This window comes from Notamacropus eugenii, chromosome 3 (genome assembly GCF_028372415.1).
Source record: "Notamacropus eugenii isolate mMacEug1 chromosome 3, mMacEug1.pri_v2, whole genome shotgun sequence".
Taxonomy (NCBI): domain Eukaryota; kingdom Metazoa; phylum Chordata; class Mammalia; order Diprotodontia; family Macropodidae; genus Notamacropus; species Notamacropus eugenii.
This window is the reverse complement of record NC_092874.1, coordinates 363,565,485-363,589,318: the sequence shown is the minus strand read 5'-3', so window position 1 is coordinate 363,589,318 and position 23,834 is coordinate 363,565,485. Positions and strand designations below refer to the sequence as shown.

General features: G+C 35.6%; 1 long non-coding RNA gene across 1 annotated transcript in view; it reads right to left on the bottom strand.

The window, feature by feature from the left end:
• Window positions 1-23,216, bottom strand: part of LOC140496941 (uncharacterized) — a 77,328-nt gene extending 54,112 nt beyond the window's left edge. The window contains exon 1 of the long non-coding RNA XR_011964456.1: window positions 22,807-23,216. This is a non-coding gene — a long non-coding RNA (uncharacterized lncRNA). The remainder of the gene's footprint in view (window positions 1-22,806) is intronic.
• Window positions 23,217-23,834: the final 618 nt, after the last annotated feature.

Sequence of the window (23,834 nt, the reverse complement as noted above, 5' to 3'; positions counted from 1 at the left end):
ATCATGGAGTGGAAATGACTCTAGGTTGTCAGAGGTTAAACCATTAAATTCCAACTTCTGGTAAGAGGTTGGAAGAAAAATTACCTGAGCCCACATGATGGCAACACCAGCTGTGGGACTTGACAGTGGGGATAGCAGCAGTAGCAGTTTCAGGAGCTCTAGATCAGAGATTGCAAGAGGATCAGGTGATTGGTTAGAAAGAGGTTACAGGGGACCCCTGTACTGGCACTGACTACAGGACAGGGTGCTATTTGGCAATTCCACGAGACTTCCAGAAACAGTAAAGCAAAGTCAATAAATGTAATTTAGAAGAAAATGTGAAATAACTCATTGGAAAAACAACTGACCTTGAAAATAGATCTAGGAGAGATAATTTAAGAATTATTTGACTATCTAAAAGTCATGATAAAAGGAAGAACCAAGACATCATGTTTTAAGAAATTTTAAGGGCAAATTGCCCTGATCTCCTGAAAGTAGAGGGTTAAAATGGAAGAATCCATTGATCACTTCCTGAAAGAAATCCCCAAATAAAGCTCCCAGGAATATTATAGCCATAATTCCAGAGTTCCCAGATCAAAGAGAGAACACTTCAAGCAATTCAAATACCATGGAGCTACAAAAGATTTAGATCTAATACTTTAAATGAATGGAAAGCTTGGAATATGCTATTTTGGAACATAACAGAGGTTGTCTTACAGCCTACCCAGCAAAATAACAATAATCCTTCAAGAGAAATTGGATATTTAATGAAATACATGACTTTCATGTATTCCTGATGAAAAGACCATAGCTATATAGAAAATTTGACTTTTAAATGCAAGACTGAAGAGAAGCATAAAAGGATAAACATGAGAGAGGAGTTATAAGTAGTTATAAGTTATATAAGTCATAAGTTATATTTATAAGTTATAAATAGTATAAGTTTATACTGTTTACATTCCTATATGGAAGAGTGTTACATGTAATTCCTAAGATTTTAATCATTAGGGCAGTCAGAAAGACTCTAAATAGAGGGCATGGGAGTGAGTTGCTTATGCTGGGATGACCTAAAAAAAGTGATGTGCAAGAGAGGGTTGCCTTAGGAGAAGGGGGAAAGAAAATGTAGAATAGGAGCAATTATCTTCAATAAGAAAGATAAGCAAGGAAGACCTTTTACAATGGAGAGAGCATCAATCTTAGAACCTCACTCTCATCTGAATTGGTTCAATTGGGAAGAATATATATATATATATATACCTCAAGTTGGGCAGAGAAAGCTAGCTTAACCAACAGGGAAAAAGGATGTGGAAAGGATAAGAGAAACGGGGTTTGATAAAAGAAATGGCAGATTAAGGGAGTCAGTGGTCAGAAGCAAAACAGACTTTTGAGGAAGGACAGGATAAAAAGAGGGATAAAAGCATAGGAAGAACAACTGCATAATTAATCATCATACCTCTGGATGTGAATGGGATGAACTAATCCATAAAATGGAAGTGGATAACAAAATAGAGTAGAAATCAAAATATCACAACATGTTATTTATAAGAAATACACTTGAAACAGAGTCACAGAATATATTATGCTTCACGTGAAGTTAAAAAAAAGATAGGGCTAGCAATTATTATCTTAGACAAAGCAAAAACAAAAACAGACCAAATTAAAAGTAATAACTGGGGAAGTTATATTATGCAAAAAATACCATAGACAATACAGTAATACCAATACTATGCTTATGAAATATACATCAAATGGCATAGCATTCAAATACTTAAAGGAAAAAGTAAATGAGTTACAGGAAGAAATAGACAGTAAAACTATGCTAGCAGGGGAACCTCAATTTTCCTCTCTTAGACCTGGATAAATCTACCTCTAAATTAAATATGAACAAAGGTAAGGACGACAAAAGAATTTTTGAAAAGGTAGATATTTTAGATCTCTGGGAAAACTGAATGGAAATAGAAAGAAGTGCATCTTTTTCTCATCTGTACCTGGCATCTTCACAAAATTTACCATGTCTTAGGGCATAAAAAAAAATCATAGTCAAATGTACAAAAAGCAGAAAGATTAAAAGTACTGCTTTAGACCATAATGTAATAAAATTACATTGAACAAAGGGCTACAGAAACACAGATAAAAATGAATTGAAACTAAATAATGTAATCTTAAAGAATGAGTGGATTTAAGAACAAATGATAGAAACAGCAATAATTTCACTAAAGAGAATATCAACAATGAGATATTGTTGCAAAATTTGTGGGATGTAGCCATATCAATTCTTGGGGGAACATTGATATCTCTAAATATAGAAAAAGAGCAGACCAGTGAATTACACCTGCAACTAAAAAAACTAAAAATTAACAAATTAAAAATCCCTAATTAATCAACAGTAATGGAAATCCTGAAAAATCAAAAGACTAATAAAACTGAAAAGGAAAAGGAAAAAAGTAAATTAACAAATAAAACTAGGAACTGGTTTTGTAAAGCAAACAGCAGTAAAATATTTAAACCATTGTTTGATTTTACTCAGAAAAGTAAGAAGAAAATCAAACTCCTAGTATCAAAAATGAGAAAGGGTAAATAGAAATAAATTAAAACAATTATTAGGACTTATTTTGCCCAACTACATGCAAGTAAAACTGACAATCTAAGTGAAATGGGTAAATATTTACAAAAAACATAAATTTCTCAGATTAACAGAAGAAGAAGTAGAATACTAAGATAATGTCAACTTAGAAAAAGGAATTTAATAAGCCAAAAATGGATTTGTGGATGAATTCTGTAAAAATCAAATGATTTTATAAGTGAATTCTGCCCTTCATTTAGGGAATAATTAATCCTAATACTACTTAAACTATTTGAAAAATAGGTAAAGAAAGAGTCCTATCCTTCCTTTTATGTCATAAATATGATTTTTTATAACTGAACCATGATAATTTCCATAATAAATAGGAAGAAATTTAAATAAATTTTAAACAAAATATTAGCAGGAAAATTATAGCAGTATATCAAAATGATCACATTCTATGACCAGGTAAAGTTTATACCAGAAATGCAGGCCTGGTTGAATATTAGAAAAACTGTAATCAACATTGACCATGTCAATAACAAAAACAACAAAAGCCATGTGATTATGGAAAAAACCTTTTGCCAAAGTACAACACTCATTCTTATTAAAAATGCTACAAAGTATAGGAATAAATGGAAACTTTCTTAAAATGATCTGTAGTACCTACCTAAAACCATGAGCAAGAATTATTTATAATGGCAATAAACTAGAAGCATTCCCAATAAAATCAGAAATGAAGAAATGATGTCCATCATGAGCATCATTGTTCAATATTGTACTTGAAATGCTAGCTGTAACAATAAGTCAAGGTAAAGAAATTGAATGAAAAAATAGGCAATGGAGAAATAAAACTACCACTCTTTGGGGATGATATAATGGTACACTTAGAGAACCCTAGAGAATCAACTAAAAAATTGTTGAAACAAAACCTATAACACAGGTTCGGCATGTAAAATAAATGTGCATGAATCATCAGCATTGTTATATACTACCAACAAAACTTAGCAGAAAGTGATGGAAAGAGAAATTCATTTTAAAATAACTGAAGATAGTATACAATACTTGAAATTGTACCCATCAAGGAAAATGCAGATACTATGAACACAATTACAAAATGCTTTTCAGACAAATAAAAAAAGATCTAAGCAACTGGAGAAATATTCATTACTCATGGGTAGAGTAAGACAAAATGATAATTCTATCTAAATCAATTTACTTATCCAGTACCAAATGAATCAAAGCTACCAAATAATTATTTCATAAAGTTAAAAAAAAACCAACAACAAAATTCATCTGAAAGAACAAAAGATAAAAAATATCAAGGGAATCAATGGAAAAAATGTGAAGGAAGAAGGTCTAGCAATATCAAATTTCAAACTATATTACAAAGTGGTAATCATCAAAACAATTTGGTACTGACTAAGAAACAGAGTGATGATTAGGCAGACAATAAACACTCGTAATGTTTGATAAATCTAAAGATCCAAGCTTTGACATCAAGAACTCACCATTTAAGAAAAATTGTTGGGGAAAGACGGAATGCAGTTTGGCAGAATGACAGCATAGACCAACATCTCATACCACGTAGCAAAAATAGCATCAAAATGGATATGATTCAAACATAAAAGGATAATATCATAAGTAAATTAGGGGATCATGGAGGACTGTACCTGTCAGATAAATGCATCAGGGAATAGTTTATGACCAAACAAAACATAGAGGTGATCACAAAAGGTAAAAATGGATAATTTTGATTACATGAAATTATAAAAGCTTTTACACAAACCAATGTGCCAAAATTATAATGAAATAAAGAAATGGGGAAATTTTTACAGAAAATTTCTCTGGAAAAGACCTTGCCTTTCAAAGATATAGGAAACTGAGTCAATTTATAAGAATAAGAGCCATTCCCAAAGTGATACATGTTCTAGTGATATAAACAAGTAGCTTTCAGAAGGAGAAATCAAAGTCACATAAAATACTCTATATTAGTAATAATTAGGGAATGCAAATTAAAACAAATTTGAAGTGTCTGTTTATACCTATCAATTTGGCTAATATTATAGAAAAAGGAAATTATAAATTCTAGAGGTGATGTGGAAAATGGTGATATTAATGCCCTGTTGGCAGAATTGTGAATTGGTCAAACTATTCTGGAGAACAATTTGGAACTATGTCCAAAGTGTATAAAACTTGGCATACACTTTTACCCAGTAATGACACTTCTAGCTCTGTATCACAAAATGATCACAGAAAAAGGAAACATTTCTGTATATAAAAAATTATTTACAATAGCTCTTTTTGTGGTGGCAAAGAATTGGAAATTGAGGGGGTGCCCATCAGTTGGGGAACAGCTGAATAAGTTGTGGTACGTGATGTAAAACTTTTGTGCTACAAGAAATGATGAGAAGGACAAGTTAAGCAAACAGACAAAAAAAAAAACATCTCAACTCATGCAAAGTGAAGCAAGCAGAACCAAGAACTTTGTACATAGTCATATCAGTATTGTACTGATGAACATCTGTGAAAGATTTAACTGCTCTGTTCAAGACAACTATCCAAGACAGTTATAAAGGACCTATGATGAAAAACACTGTCCACTTACAGAGAGAGAGAGAGACAGAGAGACAGAGACAGAGAGGGAGCTGATGAATTCTGAGTTTACATTGAAGCATATTTTTTAAACTTCATTGTTTTCCTGCTTTTTTGCAACATGGCTAATATGGAAGCATTTTTGCATGACTTCGCATGAATAATTGGTATCATATCACTTGCTTTCTCAGTGCCTTCAGAAGGAAAGAATTTGTAACTCAAAATATAAACAGGAATGGTAAAAATAATATTAAAAGATCAATACCTTTAAAAAATCAATAAAAATCTTCTTTAGTAAAGAGCGCTTACAGAGATGAAACCTCAGAGAGGGAGAACCTGCCACCTTGAGAACACATGTAGCCCTTTAGGTCCTCAAGTGTGGCCTGTTGACTGAATCCAAACCTCACAGAAGAGATCCTCTTCTGATTTGTTCTGTAAAATTTGCACTCAGTCAAAAGGCTGCACGAAAGGACCTAGAAGGCCACATGTGGTCTTGAGACCACAGGTGCCCCACCTCTGCCAGGAATAGCCCATTTATATAAGAAGTAAGTTACTTAATAAAAGTTCTAATTCCTCTCTCCCATTTAAAATTCATAGCTATGAGTTTTCTTGGTAATGCCACCAAGATTAATCATGACTAACTAAGGTCCAATTAAATTTAGGCATATCAAAAACTAGAACACCAGATGATACCTTGAGAGAGAAGAAAAAAATGCATTCACCTTGACTAGGATGAAACTTCCAAAATTTCTAAGTCTAAGAACAAATCACTACATAGGATGCTCCCCAACTACCAGTGTGCTCAACACATGCACACCCAGATATGCCACACATAACCATGTCCCCAAGTTAAGTGCCATAGTTTTGACAGAAAACTCATATATGTATATATTTCCATGCATATGTAGAGACATGTATAAATATGCATATGCCCATGTGATAACGTTGTGTGTATATATAAACATATGAAGACAGAAAAATATGTGTGTTAATTACCAAGCAGTAACCATTTGTCTTTTAAACATTTTTTAAAAGATGGAGCATCATTTAGGAGAAATTGTTTTTACTATTCCATCACCATTATAGATTGTCACTATATACTATTATCCACATAAAGAAAAATCTGACATAGCATATTTTATATAATATATTTACATGAATAAGATCATATAATAGATTTCATATTTTCTACCAAGAAGACCAATTAGTTACTTTCAGTGTCTTGGGTTTGTATTATTAAGGATGTACTTAATTTGGAATAAGTTTAGTTTATGGGGAAGTAATTTTCCCCTTTAATTATTTTTAAATATTTTCAACATTTTCTTGACATATTTTCTTTATTTGGAGATATTTAAAAATAGATTTGACAATTACTGCATGAATTTGCCCACATTTCTAATATAAACATCTACTTCATTAGTTTAGCTAATTGGAAGACTATAACTATCCAAAGGTTTATGCTCTCTTTAACTTTCCTGAATTTTGTTAAGCATTAAATTACCTCCAAAGAACCTGGTAAAATTGGAATATTGGGAACGAAAATTGATTATGTAAGCACAAGTCTGAGAAAAATATTCTACTAGGCTTTGGCATCTAGATCATAGTTGATAGGACTTAAGAATAAAGGACATTAAGAATCTTCTAGCCCAACTCCTTACATTTACGAATAAACAAATTGTGTCCCAAAGACGTGGGAGTTATCTAAGATCATATAATTAGCAGCATTTGGCCTTCAGATCCAGTATTTTCTAGTGCACCAAAGTGTCACAGTTGGACTAAGTGTGCTTTTCTCTTCAACTTCTTGGGGTTCTCCAATTCCTTGGAGATTGGTTAAAAGAACAGTGGATGGTCTGCCTAGAAAAAAGAGATGGAAGGAAAAGATGGATCACTATCTTTAAATATTTGAAGGATTGTTAAGAACGATTTTACATGTTACATATAGTTCTAGAGGATATAACTGGGACTTTTCATTTATTTATTCATTAAGATTTAAACACTTACTAGTCAATCACTATGCGAGGCATTGGGTATACAAAACCAAAACTGCCTTCATGGAACTTACATTGTATTGAAGAAAGTAGACAGAAGACTAAAAGTAAATCACAAGATATATGCAAAGTAGATGCAAAGTAATTTTGGACTGGAAAGAATGCTAGCTGCTAGAGATAATAGGGTAGATCCATAGGAGATAGAACTTTGATATGACCTTTGAAGGTTGCTCAATATTCTACAATGCAGAAGTGTGGAACTAGTATGCAGAAGGATAAGCTCTAGACAAAGGCATGGAAGGTCACATAGGTGGAAAAATCTGAAGACCAGTTTCACTTGAATTTACAGTGTATAAAAGACACTAATGTTCAATATGCCTATAGTTAGGCTGGTACCGAGTTGTGAAGGGCTTGCAAAGCTGAAAAGAAGAATTTATATGATATCCTAGAGCCATTAGAGAGTATCTGTGCTTTAAGAATATGAATTTTACAGACATGTAGAGGATGGATTGTAAAAGAGAGAGAATGGAGGCAAGAAAGTCGATTTGGAGGCCATTGCAAAAGTCTAAACAATAAGTTAGGGCCATGGTAGCTTGAGACATCTAGGTGCTCAGTCGAGAGAATGCTGGGCCTGGAGTCAGGAAGACATGAGTTCAAATCCATCCTCAGATACTTAACTGCTGTGGGACTTTGGGCAACCCACTTAACCTCTCTTTGCTTTAAATTCACTGGAGAAAGAAATGGCAAACCACTTTAGAATCTTTGCCAAGAAAACTCCATGGGGTCATGAAGAATTGGACATAGTTGAATGACTTAACAACATCAACAGCTCATATGTGTATATATATTTATATAAAATATACACATATATATGTACAATAACAGCAACAACAATAATAACCACCTCATGCCTTATGATACCATCTGGTTAAAAGAATACCATTTGTAGTCAAAGTTAGGAAAAGGTATTCTGAATGTGGGAGATTGACAGACAATTCACTTCTTGAATAGTTCAGTGATCTCTGATTTTTTCAGGGTATAAACTTTCTTCATTCATGTAGTTCATGATCCTTATATTCATGGTTTTTGAGCTGCTGTGTCAGAAAAAAATTATTGCATGGTGGCTACTTTCTAGTAATGACCCACTCTGAACTTGGCTAGGTTAATCCTCAGAAGGCAACCATTTTGACCACTGCTGGGACACTACTCAAAGAATTTCCAGTTTGCTAGGATTGGGTTATAGGTATCAGTGGCAAAGTCTTTTAGAATCCAAAGATACTAGTTTTAGGACTTCAGTGGAGTTGATAAGATGCAGTGAAGGAAAAAGCATAGGAAAAAAAGATGAAATGGAGAGTTTAATTGCATCATTATTCCAAGAGTTATATTGAAAGAGACTTAAAAATTCAACATAATTTAATGTCAAAGAAAAAAATTGAGGCTCAGCTGTACTGAAAACCGCAACAAAACCCTAAGCCCCATTATTCTCTGAGCATACTCATCAGGCTGCAATAATAGTGTGCAATATTGTAGGTAAATGGGATTCATCCTTGTCAAAATGCTTTACAGGCAAGATTTCACCAATATGACAATGATTAAGAGGAAAAAACGTTAATGGGAAATGCAACAGAAAAAAAAGTCTGTAAAGTCAGCGAGTGAATGCACTCATTAAGCTACATGGGTAAATTAAGATGAAAGAAAGACAAGGACAGGAAAAATAGTCATATTTTGGGTGATGGAATAATTGTTCCTTAATTTGGAAATCTCATCACCATCTTTGTCATGAAAATCAAAGAGAATGATTTTATTATCACTGCTATATTTTGCGAAGGGAGTCAGTCACCTTTTGAAAGTCTCTGTTGATTAAGACATGTCAAATTTCTCATCTTTATTCCCAAACACCTTTCTTCAATTTCCCCATTTTTGTAAATGGTACCTCCAATCTACCTTTACAAAGATTGGAGGATTGGGGTTCATTTTTGATTGCTACCTTTCTTTTAAAGTCCTATTTCTCTTAATGCTTAGAGAAATTTCTTCCTGTGAAATCTTTCGCAAACATCTCTTCCTTTTCTTTCCTGCTTGCTTTGATGCTTAGGCACATACCTACTACTGGTTTCTTTGTCTCTAGTCAATCTCTATCAATTATAGTCTGTTGTGTTGCTGCTAGATTGTTTTCTGAAACAATATATTCATCATATTCTCTTCTCAAAACCAGTGCTCCATGGTGCCTGCAAAATAAAATCTAAACTCCTCAGCCTACAACTAAAAATCCCCTTCAAGCTTGCCTTAGCCCCTTTCCAACCTTATTTCTTCTCATTCCCTATGCCACACAATATAAATCTATCCTGAACATTCCAGCCTTTGCTCGTGCTATAGTCTTGTCACTGAACTATCCTCTTGTCCAAATTTTAACTATCCTTTAATATCTACTGCTTAACGATATATTTCCCAACCATTTCCAAGAGCCAATACTAACTTCATCTCTTCTTAATTCCCATAAATGAATTTTATTGATATTTAATGCCGTATATTATCCAACATGTCATATAATTGTCATATAATGTTAATTCTTCACATATATGAAGTACCAATTAGACTCCATGAAGATGGAAGCATTGTGTTTAGTATTTTTGCTTCTACCTTCCTTTCATACCTCCCTCCCTGGTTTATAAGATTATGTGAACATGAAACTTGAACTTGATAAAGGATTTAGCATGGACAGTATATTTGTTTTGTACTGAAGATAAAGAAAAGGAAGTTAAAGGCAATGTATATGAAAAAGATAATCAGATGTCCACTGATACCATGCTCTTAAAATAGAAATAGCATGTATCAAAAACTGAACTCCAACCAAGAGTGAATTCACGTTCAGTGTCACAGAGAAGGAAAAGTCTACACTAATGTTCTTACCTGGGGAACAGTAGGTAAGAATACCAGGTTATACTTCTAGTTCTTCCATTGTGAAATCTTTCTCCTTTGATTCATGCAGAAAAGTTCAAACATAGCTTCATTAGAGAACCAAGTAAAAAATTTAAAAAATTTCCTGTTGCGCTTGAGATATTGGTTTACAATGTGAATGGACTTTTGGTGAACTTTTATATGCATGAATCGTATGGCATTCTTTCAGTAGTTTACAAAGCTTCTTTTTTATGTTAATGATCAGGATAGCTTCAACATAGCTGAAGCATGACAGATGCTGAGGTTAGGAGGGTAGCATGTGCCAAACAAATCAACCACTGTCACCAGGTGGCCGCCATCTTCCCTCAAGTTCTAATAGAAATAATGTAGGACCCTGAAGCCAAGAACCCTGGGAAAATTAGCGCCCTCCCCCAGCTACTGGCACTGGCTTCTTCCAGTCTAAGCCTCAGTATCACAATTGTGGGGAACAATCACTATAAAAAGAAGGCCCATCATCCTTGCCATTGCCAACATCAACTATTAACACAAAGCCTAAGAGCCTTAGGAATAGAACTATCTTCTTTATCACTTTCCTGCTATCACTGCAGTCCCTGTAATCATCATCTAGGAAAGCAACCTTGGTGGCGATGAATGGCAACTTGTTCTGCGGAAACTCTTCAGCCTACAAGTACATGCATACCATTAAAGACCTGAAAAAGAAAGTTCTTGCTTCTAAAGTCCTTGGCACTGTCAAATGTTTCAGCATCAGAAATGATTTGATTTTGACAATAGCATGTAACAATAACATTTTTTGCTTGCAAAGTAAATGACATTACATAAGATAAATTAGCATTTCCTTTGCTGTTACTCTCTAAAATACATGGGATCTTTTATTTGACTTATGGCTAAAGCCATATTTTATTTGTTTCCCCAATTAGCATATTGGTTTCTTAACAAAAGGGACCCTTGCTTTTCTATTTCTATCTTTAATACTTAGTACAATACTTTGTACATTATGTGTACTCAATAAATGTTTTTTCCATTTATTCATTGACAGTTTTTTTAAACAAATAGTTGTGCTATTTAGATAGTGTTATCAGTCTTTGTCTCTCTATCTTTTACTCACTTATGTGTGTTGAGTACATGGGAGTGGATTGCTCTTTTCTTCAACAGAGTGCTTTCTGGTATATTATCATCTTCAAAAATACTACTTAGATTCTATGTGATATTGTCTAACTAGTTGCTGGAGCCTGAAAGAAATCAGATTATGGAAAATGGAATTTTTTAAAAATTGAAAATTCAACTCTGCAGTCTTGGCTCTAAATTTCAGAGTCCAATCACAGACTTTGCTTATCAGAAAGGATCTTATAAATTCAGACAGAAGCTTCTCTGATTAGGACTTTGGTAGACTGCAAACCACATGATGTGGCAGCCAAAAAAGCTGATGAGATTTTGTGATACATTTGGAGAGGTATAACTTCCAGCAATACGGAAGTGACAGTGTCTCATTACTTTGTCATCTTCAGAACTCATCGTTTTCAACTGTGAACTCCACAGTTTCTGAAGGCCATTGAAAAGTTAAATAGCACAGAGCAGATTACATCCAGGAGGGCAAGTCCATATTGTATGAGGATCCTTTGAATGAACCAGGGATGGTTAGCTTGCAGAAGAAAAATCTATAGTGCTTCCTAGAGGGGTCTAGTCAGAAGTGGTGCTAAGGAAGACCACCCTGCCACCTACTTTTTGCTTCCAGGCCTCATTAGGATACTGAGAGGATTTTCTCACCTCACAGCCCACCCTAACCTTATCTAGCTCTATTTTTCCTTCCTTGCTTTACATTTTCCCCTTCTTTATCTTTACATGTGGAGGGAACCCTGGATCATAGCTCTACCATGATACTCAGGGGTGTGCTGGAATCAGCTCAAACAGTTTCTCCAGAGTAGGTTGTTAAAATTTCAGTCTGGTCCTTTATACTGTGATGTTTGCAGAAGCTATGAATCATGAATAAATTTTATTGTTTTGTTGGTTTGTTGACTAAATAGATGTTATTATTGCAAATTTAACTTAAAAATGTGTCCCTTAGAAAGACATTTTTTAACTATTTCCCAGGATACCCTTGGATCCACTCCTTCCTTCTTACTGGTGCTCTCCTCCAGAACTCCTCCCCTTTAGGGCAGACTTATTAATGCCCTAAGGACTATTAATGCCCAAGGACTATTGGACCTTGCTATCCACCTTGTTGTTGCACCCGTTAGGAATTGGGGCCTTTCCATCAGCTGTGCAGTTGAACTCTTCTATTTATGTCATCTTTTCCTGTTGGGGGTGGAAGCTCAATTCCATGTGGACAGTCTCGGGCGAGTAAAGGTGGGAACTTCTAAATCTTAGAGTTCTCATGAGGCCCCCCATGAAACACCAGGGAATCGAGGAGTGAGACCAAGCTATCTTGTGTATTTCCGCCTCTTCCCGTGAGAAACATGATGGGAGGAGCATCCCCGCCCTCGAGACTGTCCCGGATCTGGGCACACCTATTGTTATCTAACAGGCACGGTATTCAGGAGCAAACTACACGGCCAGAGAGCTTAATTAGGGTCAGGAAAGCCTGAAGGTGCTCTTAGCGCGGAGGGGCCCTGACAGGACAGAAGGCTCCGTTTTTCCTCTCTTCGCTCTCCCCTCCCCCTCTCTCCCCACTTACACTTCTACTTCCAATCTCTTACCGTAAGATCTTTGCCTCCTTGGGAGATTTCTCTCTCCCTCCTAAGGAAGAGCTCCCCCTGCACATGTAACCAGGACCCTGAATAAAGCCTAACCCTTGTTCGACTCCGGAAAGTCTCTTCTCTCATACGTTTATCCGGTTTGGCCAACTGAAGACCTGGGACAGGTAAGGTAAGACTCGGGTAGCCCTCAGGCCTCTAGGCCTGGCATTTTCCCATCAGAATATGAGCTCCTCGACAGTAAGGGTTTTGAGTTTGTATTCTCAGTTCTTAGCACAGTACTTGGAACATAGTAAGTGCTTAATAAATAAAAATGTTTAATAGATAGTACTTAAATAAGTACTTATGCATCATTTATTCCAGCAGAATGGAGTGGGGAATGACTTCTGTCTTCAAATATATGAACTGTTCATGTCAGAGGACTGTTTACACTTGTCCTGTTTAGCCCCAGCAAGCAGCACCAGCACTAGTGGGTGGAAGTTTCAAAGAGGCTAATTTTGTCTTGACATCAGGGGAAAAAAATCTTCTTAATGATAAGAACTTTTGGGAGGAGTAGTTGATTTCTCTTCCTGGAAGTCTTTAAGTAGAAGCTGCCTGGTCAGTTGGGCATATTCTAGTGGAAATTTCTTTCATGCACAGAATAGATCAGATGGCTCCTGAGGTCCTTTCCAGTTCTCAAATTCTGCGATTCTGTGATACTTAAACCTCCTTATTTTGCAGATGAGGAAATTGAGGCTGACAAATTTTTCAATTTCATTAAGGTCACAAGATAGTTTCAAAGTAGGGAGGTCTTTCATGTTAACATATTTGTACTACCTTCTTCCATTCATTCTTATCTTGTTCCTTCAGCTTCCTGAATTGAATTTCATAGATTACAACTCTCCTTACTCACTTCTTATGATCAGTGAAATGTATACTCTCTAATAATAGGGGAAGGCACTATGTGGATTAAAACTAAAGGAATTTTCTTTGAGGTCAGCAAAACTTCATCCTCAGCATGCCCTCCTCCTGGCCAGAGAGAAGTACCATAATTTTTCATGCTTGTATTCCTATTACTTAACATCATGTTTAAATGATAAGTGCTTAGTAAAAGTTTATTAAATACATTTTTTTATTTCCTTCAGGCTGTCCTTGGAATCTTCCTTCTGATGCTGGTGTGAGGAGAGTATGAGCTCAGATATCAGTTGTTAAAACTTCCCTATGTCACAAAATTATGTTTGACAATTTCATTGGCTCATAGGATTTACAATTATAAGGGGCCATAGAGATCTAGAGAAGCCCAACCTCCTGCTTTAACTGATGAGGAAACTCAAATGAAGAGAGAAATAACAACTAAAAATCACTTAAGCAACAGAACTGGAGTTAGAATCTAGGTCTTCTCACTTCAAATTCAGTTCTCTGCAAAGCTAGAAATGCTCTATAATTTTGGATCTTATTTTTGCATTTTTAGGCTCCCTTTTTTAAAAAACTTCCCAAACATACTTGCTAAACTGTTAAATGAGTGAGTTATGACTTCAGTACTTGTGTGACAATGATATAATTGGTAGATAGGGCTGGAGAGGAGCTAAAGGGCTGATTAGTGGTGGGGTGGGAAAATTGCATTTCAAAATCATCCAGTCTTCTGTAAGATTACAGCAAGGCCGTTGGACCTATAAACATTCAAGTCACATTCAACCCTTTGACAGTAATTTTAATGTCAAATTCATGTCCTGTCTCTACTGGGTCTCTGACTTGCTAAAGTTTGGAGCTGAACATCCAGAAAGTTACCAGTGGTCAGATCCCTGTCTTTACAGGGTATCTTTTGTAATTATAACGAATTGTTTATTTAACTGAGTCTCAAGTAACGCAATTAAATTGTTCCCCCAAACTCTTAGAAGCCAATCATACTCCTTCTTTCACAATGCTCAGCTAGTGAAGAAATTGCTTTTTAATTTGTGTTCTTATTATCCTAGAAAATGAGTGACTAATACCATGAGGTAAGCAGATGTGTTAGTTTCCTGAGTGACTTAGCTCTGGCCTGGCCTTGCTGTTTTAGACTTCATGAGTTATCACAGATCATAGGACAGGACAAAGTAGTACATGAGGCTGTTGGGGAAAAGGTTATTATTTTGTGCATTTCTTCATTATAGTAGCTATAAGGCCAGGGCTTCATATGAGTTCCCTAACTCTTGACCAGTTTTAACCATTTTCTACTGAGACCTACCTTTGACTATTAAACAGAAGGGAAATGGGCAGAGTGAGGAGAAGGAGGCAGAAGAAAGCTGGAAGAAGAGGCTAGATGCTGCACAACAGAGCTGTGGGTCCCAGATTTAGAGCAAGGCAGCACAGAGTAGGAGAAAGAGAGAGACAAAAAGAAATGGATGGACAGACACAGATAGACAGAGATCTGTCTGTGTTCATCCTTCATTTTCGAAGAGGACCATGACATCAGAGAAATGATGACATGACTTGCACTTGACTGTTTTGAGTGAAGGAGAGCTGTGCAAGGTCACCAAGCTCACTTTCTCTCCCTGAACCATCTGGGTCCAGTGACCAGATATTCATCAGGATGACTGGAGTTGGCCCAGGATGTGATAGGAGAGCTTGACCTTTTTAGGTTGACCTTTTCAGGTACTCACTTAGAGGGAGGGAAAGCCCATTGAGTGAATAGGTTTCTTTAAGAAGTAGTCAGGGAATGGCCCTTTTAATGAACAAAAGAAAGATAACTAAGTCATGAGAAACTGTTACTAGTGATAATCTCTCTAAAGTAGCCATTAAGTGGAGCTTCAGCAGGGACTCATTGTTGTCCAGCCCATGGGCTTCAGAGTGCACTGGGTTTAAGGTTTTGGAACCAATAAGGAAAGAAGAAAGGAAGGAAGGAAGGAAATAGATGTAGAGAGACAGAAGAGGAGGAACAAGAGAGAGAGACAGAGACAGAGACATGAAGAGACAGACACAGAAAGACAGAGACACAGAGAAAGAGATATAGACAGAAAGACACAAAGAGACAGACAGACACATGGTTAGCAGTGGCACTCTGCTAAAGTTCAAACATCTCCTCAGGAAAGAGCAGAGTTTCATGAAGCCAAATATCAAAGGACAAGGCTTTTTAGGGATGATTGTTCAAGGAGATTTCAAGTACAGAGAAAAATAATTCTGTTACATGCAATTTGTTTCTTTGAAAATAGTTGCACAGCTTGGCAGCCTTAAAAAATCTTTCTTGCTCCAGTAGTTGAGAGTTGCAGCAGTGGGGAATCTGTGGCCTTCTAGGTCCTCAAGAGCAGCCTTTTGACAGAATCCAAGCTTCACAGAACAAATCCCCTTAAATCTACAAAACTTGGACTCTGTCCAAAGGCCTCAGTCATGGACCTAGAAGGCCACATATGGACTCGAGGCTTCAGGTTCCTCACTCCTGGTAGGATTATGAAATATTGATTTCTTTCTCCACTTCTCTATATTCCCATTGAGGAATGGTTGAATAAATTGTGGTATATGATTGTGATGGAATACTACAGTGCTGTAAAAATGATGAACTCCGTGATCTTAGAAAAATATGTAAATATTTGCATGAAATAAAGAAAAGCAAAATGAGCAGAACCAAGACAACACTGTATACAGTAACAGCAAGATTATTTTAAGAATGACTGAGTAAATAAATTGTTTGAGTACTCAAATTAACTGAAGAACATATGATGAAAGACACTATCTATATCCTGAGAAAAAGTGGTATGGAATGATTTTATTTATATGTGTGTGTGTGTGTATGTGTGTGTGTGTGTGTGTGTGTGTGTCTAATGGTAGCCATCTCTAGGGAGGGGTGGGTGGATGATAGAAGAAAAGGAGAAAAAAAGAAAGGCAAATGATAATTTTGTTTTATATATGAAAGGAGTAGCACGTTGTACATAGTAGATTTACAGTTTCATGTACAGTCATCATTTTTATTGTATTATGCCATGTTTTCTTCCATAGAAATGTATTAATATAAATTTTAAAAAGGCAGAAAAAAAAGAATGACCTGATTTCCTTCAGGGCAATGTCACATATACCTTTCTTGTTACTGGTCTTTTTCCTCTTTGTCAATAGCATTGACTATATTTGCTTATTCTGAAGATATCCCTGCCCGCTTTTGCTGTTCTTACAGTCTCCAAAATATTACAACTCCAAAATATTTATTATATATCTTTTATATTCTGAAAGATGAGGTTGTTTTTCATAATCTTTTATCTGAATGTATCCGTAGTTCTAATCTGAAATAAGTTTGTTCAAACTTCTGTTTTACTCAATATGAGTTCTTAACCTAGGATCTAGATTTTAGCTTCAGTAGGAAAAGAGACATCTTTAGTATACTTTATTTCCTTTGCAGTGTCATGAATTTTATTTTATTAATTTAAATATGCTATATTCTGGAGTCCATGGGACCTCTGTTGTGAGTATATACACTAGCTTCATCTCTCTCCCTCTTCTCTCTCTCTCTCTCTCTCTCTCTCTCTCTCTCTCTCTCTCTCTTGCACACACACACACACACACACACACATATATTAAAAAAAACTTTAATCTGCTTTTCATATCCCCTTATAACTTAAATCCTATAAGAAGAAATTTTCAAAAGGCAAAAATAGTGAGAAGTGTAAAGAGTACCCTTGGTTCAAGTCTAATGTTCCTTACCTTGACTTCCTCTTTCCCACTACAAATTATTTTAATACATAAAATAGTTGTGATTTCATCAGTGCAGATACTCCTGTCACTGACAAAGAGCACAACACCTCCCTAACTTAGTATATTTATCCTGATCAGCCACAGAGAGCAGAATTAGGAGCAATGAATAGAAGCTGCTATTTAACTGATTTAGTCTTGATACGTGGAAAAATTGTGTAATAATTAGAACTATCCAAAAGAAGACCAGGCAATCTTAGGAGACAGTAGGTTTTCCCTCACTTGACATATTTAAGCAATGGGTAAATGATTACTTATTGAGAAGCTGTGAAAGGAAGCTTGATTAGAATTAGTTGGACTAAGATCCTTCCCACATTTGAGATTTTGTGATTCCTTGATTATTTTCATGATTGGTTCATGAACTGTTGTGGCCAAAAAAATACAAGGTGAAAAATAGTCATGTGAGGAGCCTTCCAGACCAAAATGTGTCTAGTCCTTATAGGATAGACATAAGCCACCAGCTGGCCTGGACTTGACGTCTTTCTTGAAATCATTTGTGTGACCCAGCATTTAGAAACTGTTCATTCCATAATCAGTCATAATAATAACAATATTAATTAACAAGAAGAATAACAAAAAGTTTTTATGTACCACTTACTATGTGCCAGGCATTGTGCTGGGGACTTTTAATTATAAACAATATTTCATTTGATTCTTCTAACAATCCTGAGAAAAGGGTGCTATTAACTCCATTTTACAGTTGAGGAAAAAGAAGCAATGGTTAAGTGATTTATCCAAGGTCACATAGCAAGCATCTGAAGTCAGATGTCGACTCAAATCTTCCTGACTTCAGACCCAACTCTCTATCCATTATGTCATCTAACTGTCATCAGAATGGAACGTTAGGGTAAAGAAAGCTCAGTTTAGCCTTGAATTATAGTAAATATCCAGGTAAGAAACCAACAACAATTAGTTATATACCATGTTTGAAAATTTACTCTTGTTATCTACTGTACTTGAAATTAATTTTTAAAAAAGCAATTACCAATGCTTTGTCCTGTTATGAAAAGTCCTTCAAGCTATGAAAATTATTTTCCTGCAAGAAAGTTTAATCTTAAAGTACAAAACAAGATGTTAGGCTAGAAACACTAAGAACAGAAGGAACTAACTTTGACTAGCCATCTCAGCTCTTTAAAAAAAAACCTGAATGAATAAATTCACTTATATCTCTACTTTTAAATAACAAAACTAAATAAACCTTTGGGGATATGCTGTTAAATAGAGATGAAGTGAGAAAAGGGTTAGACACAGACCAGAAAATTGCTTCTCATTTTATTTCATGAATAACTTGCTATATTATAATATTATAATAATTGATATGCCTAGACACAATTTCAGGAGACAATCCAGATCCTGGGGAAAAAATTAAAACAAAAAACACCACTCTGGACTTTTAATGCAAGTAACTTGATTAGTTCAGAGCACTTTATTATAATAGTATATGTTCATGTGATGTGTTCACATACCTTGTTTTGTGCTTCCCATAGCCACACTATGTAGGAGAAAATGAAAGCATCTGTCTCCATTTATAAGGAAATATTGTCTGAGAAGTTATGTGACTTACTCCCAAAGTCACATGGCCACTAATAAATGATGAAATCCAGACTCAAACACAGTTCCCTATTCTAAACTCAAAGTTTTATTGTTTTTTTCCCACCAGATTATGATTACAAATTTTTAAAATTTTTAAAATTTACTTTGTTTTAAATTTATGAAATAAAGCAAGCATTTCCATAACATAATAAAGCTTCTCTTATCTTCTCTCAGGAGGCTGAAGGGTAAACTTCATGAGAATATGAAGCAATCTGTGGGAATGATAAACAGGTATGACCACAATTCACCATACTTCTGCCCCATCCAAACAACTCCCAGTTAGCCTTCTGCTAACTACCACTAGGAAGTTGTCTCTATCTTTTTTAATTTAATTATTTTATTTGTTTTGGGGTTTCAACAATCATTTCCATAATTTTTAAATTTTCTCCTCTTCACTCCCTGTTCCCTCCCCAAGACAGTATGTCATCTTATATGGGTTCTACACTTACATATATATTAAAACACATTTTCACATTAGTCATGTTGAATAGAAGAATTAAAATGAATGGAAGAAACCATGAGAAAAACTAAACCAAACCAAAACATAACAAAAGAAAATAGTCTGCTTCTTTCTGCATACTGACTCCATAGTTCTTTGTCTGGATGTTGATGGCGCTTTACCTTAGGAGTCCTTTGGGAATATTTTAGGTTCTTGCATTGCTGTGAAGGGCTAAGTCAATCAGAAACAGTCCTCATACACTGTGGCTGTTGCATTGTATAATGTTCTCCTGGTTCTGCTCATTTCACTCAGCATCAGTTCATATAAGTCTTTCCAGGCTTTTCTGAAGTCTGACAGTTCATCATTTCTCATAGCAAGATAGTATTCTATAACATTCACATTGTTCAACTTGTTCAACCAATTGACGGGCATTCCCTTGATTTTCAGTTCTTGGCTACCACAAAGAGAGCTGTTACAAACATTTTTGTACATGTGGGACCTTTTCCCATTTTTATGATCTCTTTGGGATATAGCCCTAGAAGTGATATTGCTGGGTCAAAGAGTATGAACATTTTTTATAGCCCTTTGAGCATAGTTCCCACTGATCTCCAGAATGGTTGGATCAGTTCACAGCTCCACCAACATGAATTAGCCTTCCAATTCTACCACATCTCCTCCAACATTCATTGTCTTCCTGTTTTGTCTTGTTAGCCAATCTGACATGTGTGATATAGTACCTCAGAGTTGTTCCAATTTACATCTCTCTAATCAATAGGGATTTAGAGCATTTTTCATATGACTACAGATAGCTTTAATTTCTTCCTCTGAAAACTGACTTTTCATGTTCTTTGACCATTTATCAATTGGGGAATGACTTGTATTCTTGTAAATTTGATTCAGGTCTTTATATATTTTAGAAATGAGGCCTTCATCACAGACACTAGTTGTAAAAATTGATAATGGACATTCAAGTTTCATCCCTGATCTTATTGGAAATGCATCTAGCTTGTTTCCATTACATATAATGCTTGCCGATGGTTTTAGGTAGATACTACTTACTATTTTGAGGAAGACTCAATTTGTTCCTATGCTCTCCATTATTTTTGATAGGAATAGGTGTTGTATTTTGTCAAAATCTTTTTCTGCATCTATTGAGATAACCAAATGGTTTCTGTTACTTTTGTTGCTAATATGATCAATAATGCTGATAGCTTTCCTAATATTGAACCAGCCTTGCATCACTGGTATAAATCTTACCTGACTTTTGATAAGTTGCTGTAATCTTTTTGCTAATATTTTATTTAAAATTTTTGCATCCTTATTTATTAGAGAAATTGGTTTGTAATTTTCCTTCTCTGTTTTGGCTCCTTCTGGTTTAAACATCACAACCATATTTGTATCATAAAAAGAACTTGTCAGGACTTCGCCAATTTTCCCAAATTGTATTGGAATTCACTGTACTTCCAATGTTTGATAGAATTCACTCATAAATCCTTCTGGACCTAGAGATTATTTCCTAGGGAGTTCATTGATAGCTTGTTCAATTTCCTTTTCTGAGATGAGGTTATTTAAGCATTTTACTACCTCTTCTGTTAATGTGGGCATTTATATTTTTTTTAAAAATATTCATCTATTTCAATCACATTGCCAAATTTATGTGCATACACTTGGGCAAAGTAATTTCTAATTATTGTTTTAATTTTGTCCTCATTTGAGGGGAGTTCACCGTTTCCATTTTTGGTATGCTAATTTGGTTTTCTTTCTTTTTTTAAAAATCAAGGTGACCAAAGGTTTATCAATTTTATTGTTTCTTTCATAAAACTAACTCTTAGTTTTATTTATTGTTTCAATAGTTTTCTTAATTTCAGTTGCAATAATCTCTTCTTTGGTTTTCAATGTTTCTAATTTGGTATTTACTTGGAGATATTCAATTTGTTCTTTTTCTAGCTTTTTTATTTACATGTCCAATTCATTGATTGCCTCTTTCTCTATTTTATTCATGGATTTCCTCTTTCTCTATTTATTCAATGATATAAAACTTCCCCTAAGAACTTCTTTTGCTGCATCCCATAAGTTTTGGTAGGCTGTCTCATTATTGTCATTTGCTCGGGGTCAGGGCCTGAGCCCCCTGGATCCCCCTGACCCACGGGCCTCTAACCTGTGGGCCCTGAAGGAAGGAGACCGGAGACAAGATGATCCAGGCAACAACTCTTTATTCAGCTGAGGGTTAGGGTTTATAAAGGCTGATCCACCAATCACATACATTCTGAGCTCATCCCATTACTTCACCATCTCATGACTATTCCACATCCTTATACCTGCAGTAAGGAAGGAAGCTTATCTTGTTCCTGCAGCTAGTTCTGGGTTCCCAGGCTCACTTGTAACTTTACTGTACAGGACATTGGTATCTGCAGGAACATCAGGTTCCAGGGTCACACGGAGCTTCTTCCAGGGTGTGCATCAGCACCGTTCCCACGGGAACAGGCTTTGCCTCTGACTTGCACCCCCTGGGACCCTCTGGGCCCCTTACAGTCATTCTCTTGAATGAAGTTGTTGATTGTTTCTATGATTTGTTGTTTAACCCACTCATTCCTTAGGATTAGGTTATTTAGTTTCCAGTTAATTTTTGATCTATCTTTCCATGACCCTTTTTTATATATAATTTTTATTGAATTATGATCTGAAAAGGATGCATTGACTATGCCTGCCTTTCCACACTGAATTGTGAGGGTTTTTATGCCCTAGTACACAGTCAATTGATTTGTTATGTCCTATGTACCACTGAGAAAAACATGTGTTTCCTTCTATCTCCATTCATTTTCCAGAGGTCTATTATATCTACCTTATCCAGAGTTCTTTTCACTTCTTTCTTGTTCATTCTGAAGTTAGATTTATCAAGTTCAGAGAGGGAGAGACTGAGGTCCCCCACTAATAGAGTTTGGCTGTCTATTTCTTCCTATAACTCCCTTAACTTCTCCTCTAAGAATTTGGATGCTATACTACTTACAGCATATATGTTTTATAATGATATTGCTTCATTGTCTATGGTGCTTTTGAGCAGGATATAGTTTCTTTTCTTATCCCTTTTGATTAGATCTATTTCTGCTTTTGCTTTGTCTGAGATTAGGATTTCTCCTTCTGTTTCTCTGAGGTGGGCCTGTCTTCAATAACTCCAGTCCTGCACTAGTCCCCTTCAGCCACAGCAAGAGGGACTTTCCTTGAAGATCTCCCTAGCCTCCTAAGCTGAGAGACTGTTAACCACTTCAGCTGATACCACTGTTCTAGGATTTTTCCTGGGGCAGTATTCTCTAGGTTTTTCAAGTTTAAGAAGGGAAAGATGAGAGTACTTACAGTTTGCTCCACCATCTTGGCTCTCAGACGTTCAGGTAGGTGATTTTCATATGTTAATCTGTGGGCTAATAGTTTCAGGAGTGGCTGCTGCTGTTATCTGGGGCTCTGCACTTGTCTTTCACTCAGTTCTGCTGAACTCTTGTCCCACGTTCATATGTTTGAGAATCCACAGTGCTGCTTCTGTTTCAGTATTCCTTGGTAGTTCATGCTGTGCTCCACTGTGGTGGGGACTGCACTGGTGCAGCCTTTGTACTCTGTGCTCCTTCACACCTGTTGACCTTCTGGGCTGTCCTGGGCAGGGAATCTGCCACACTGTCTCCTAGTTAATTCTGCCACTCTAACATTTTTTCAGATTCTGTTTTTAGAGGTATCTGATGGAATTTGTGGTAGAGATAAGGTGAATCTGTGCTCTCATTCTCCATCTTGGCTCCATCTAAAGTAAGATAATTACACATGAAACTTCAAATCTTTTATGTACAATTTACTATTCTTTTTAGATAAATAAAAAGTTATCATGAAATTTGTTTTTTTTTTCCACCTTTTTTCTTCTCTCCTCACCATTCATCCTGTAGATAGGTGCCATTAGACCCAAAAATGTACATGTATATAAAATCATCCTATACATACATTCTACACATATATATGTCAGTTCTTTCTTTGGATACAGATAGCCTCCTCCTTCACATGCCCTTTACGCTTAATTTGGGTATTTGTAGTAATCAAAATGACTTACTCACTCAAAGTTGTTCTTAAAAATTTTGCTGTTATTGTATACACCATTCTCTTGATTCTGCTCATTTGCTCTTCATTATTATGTGCAAATCTTTCTATGTTTTTCCAAGATCATGAGCTCATCATTTTTCACAGAACAGTAGTATATTATCACAGTCATATACCACAGCTTCTTCAGCCATTCCCCAATTCACAGGCATCCCCATAATTTTCAGTTCTTTGACACTATAAAGAGAGTTGCTATAAACATGTTAGAACATACAGATTCTTTTCCTTTTTCCCTAATCATCTTTGAA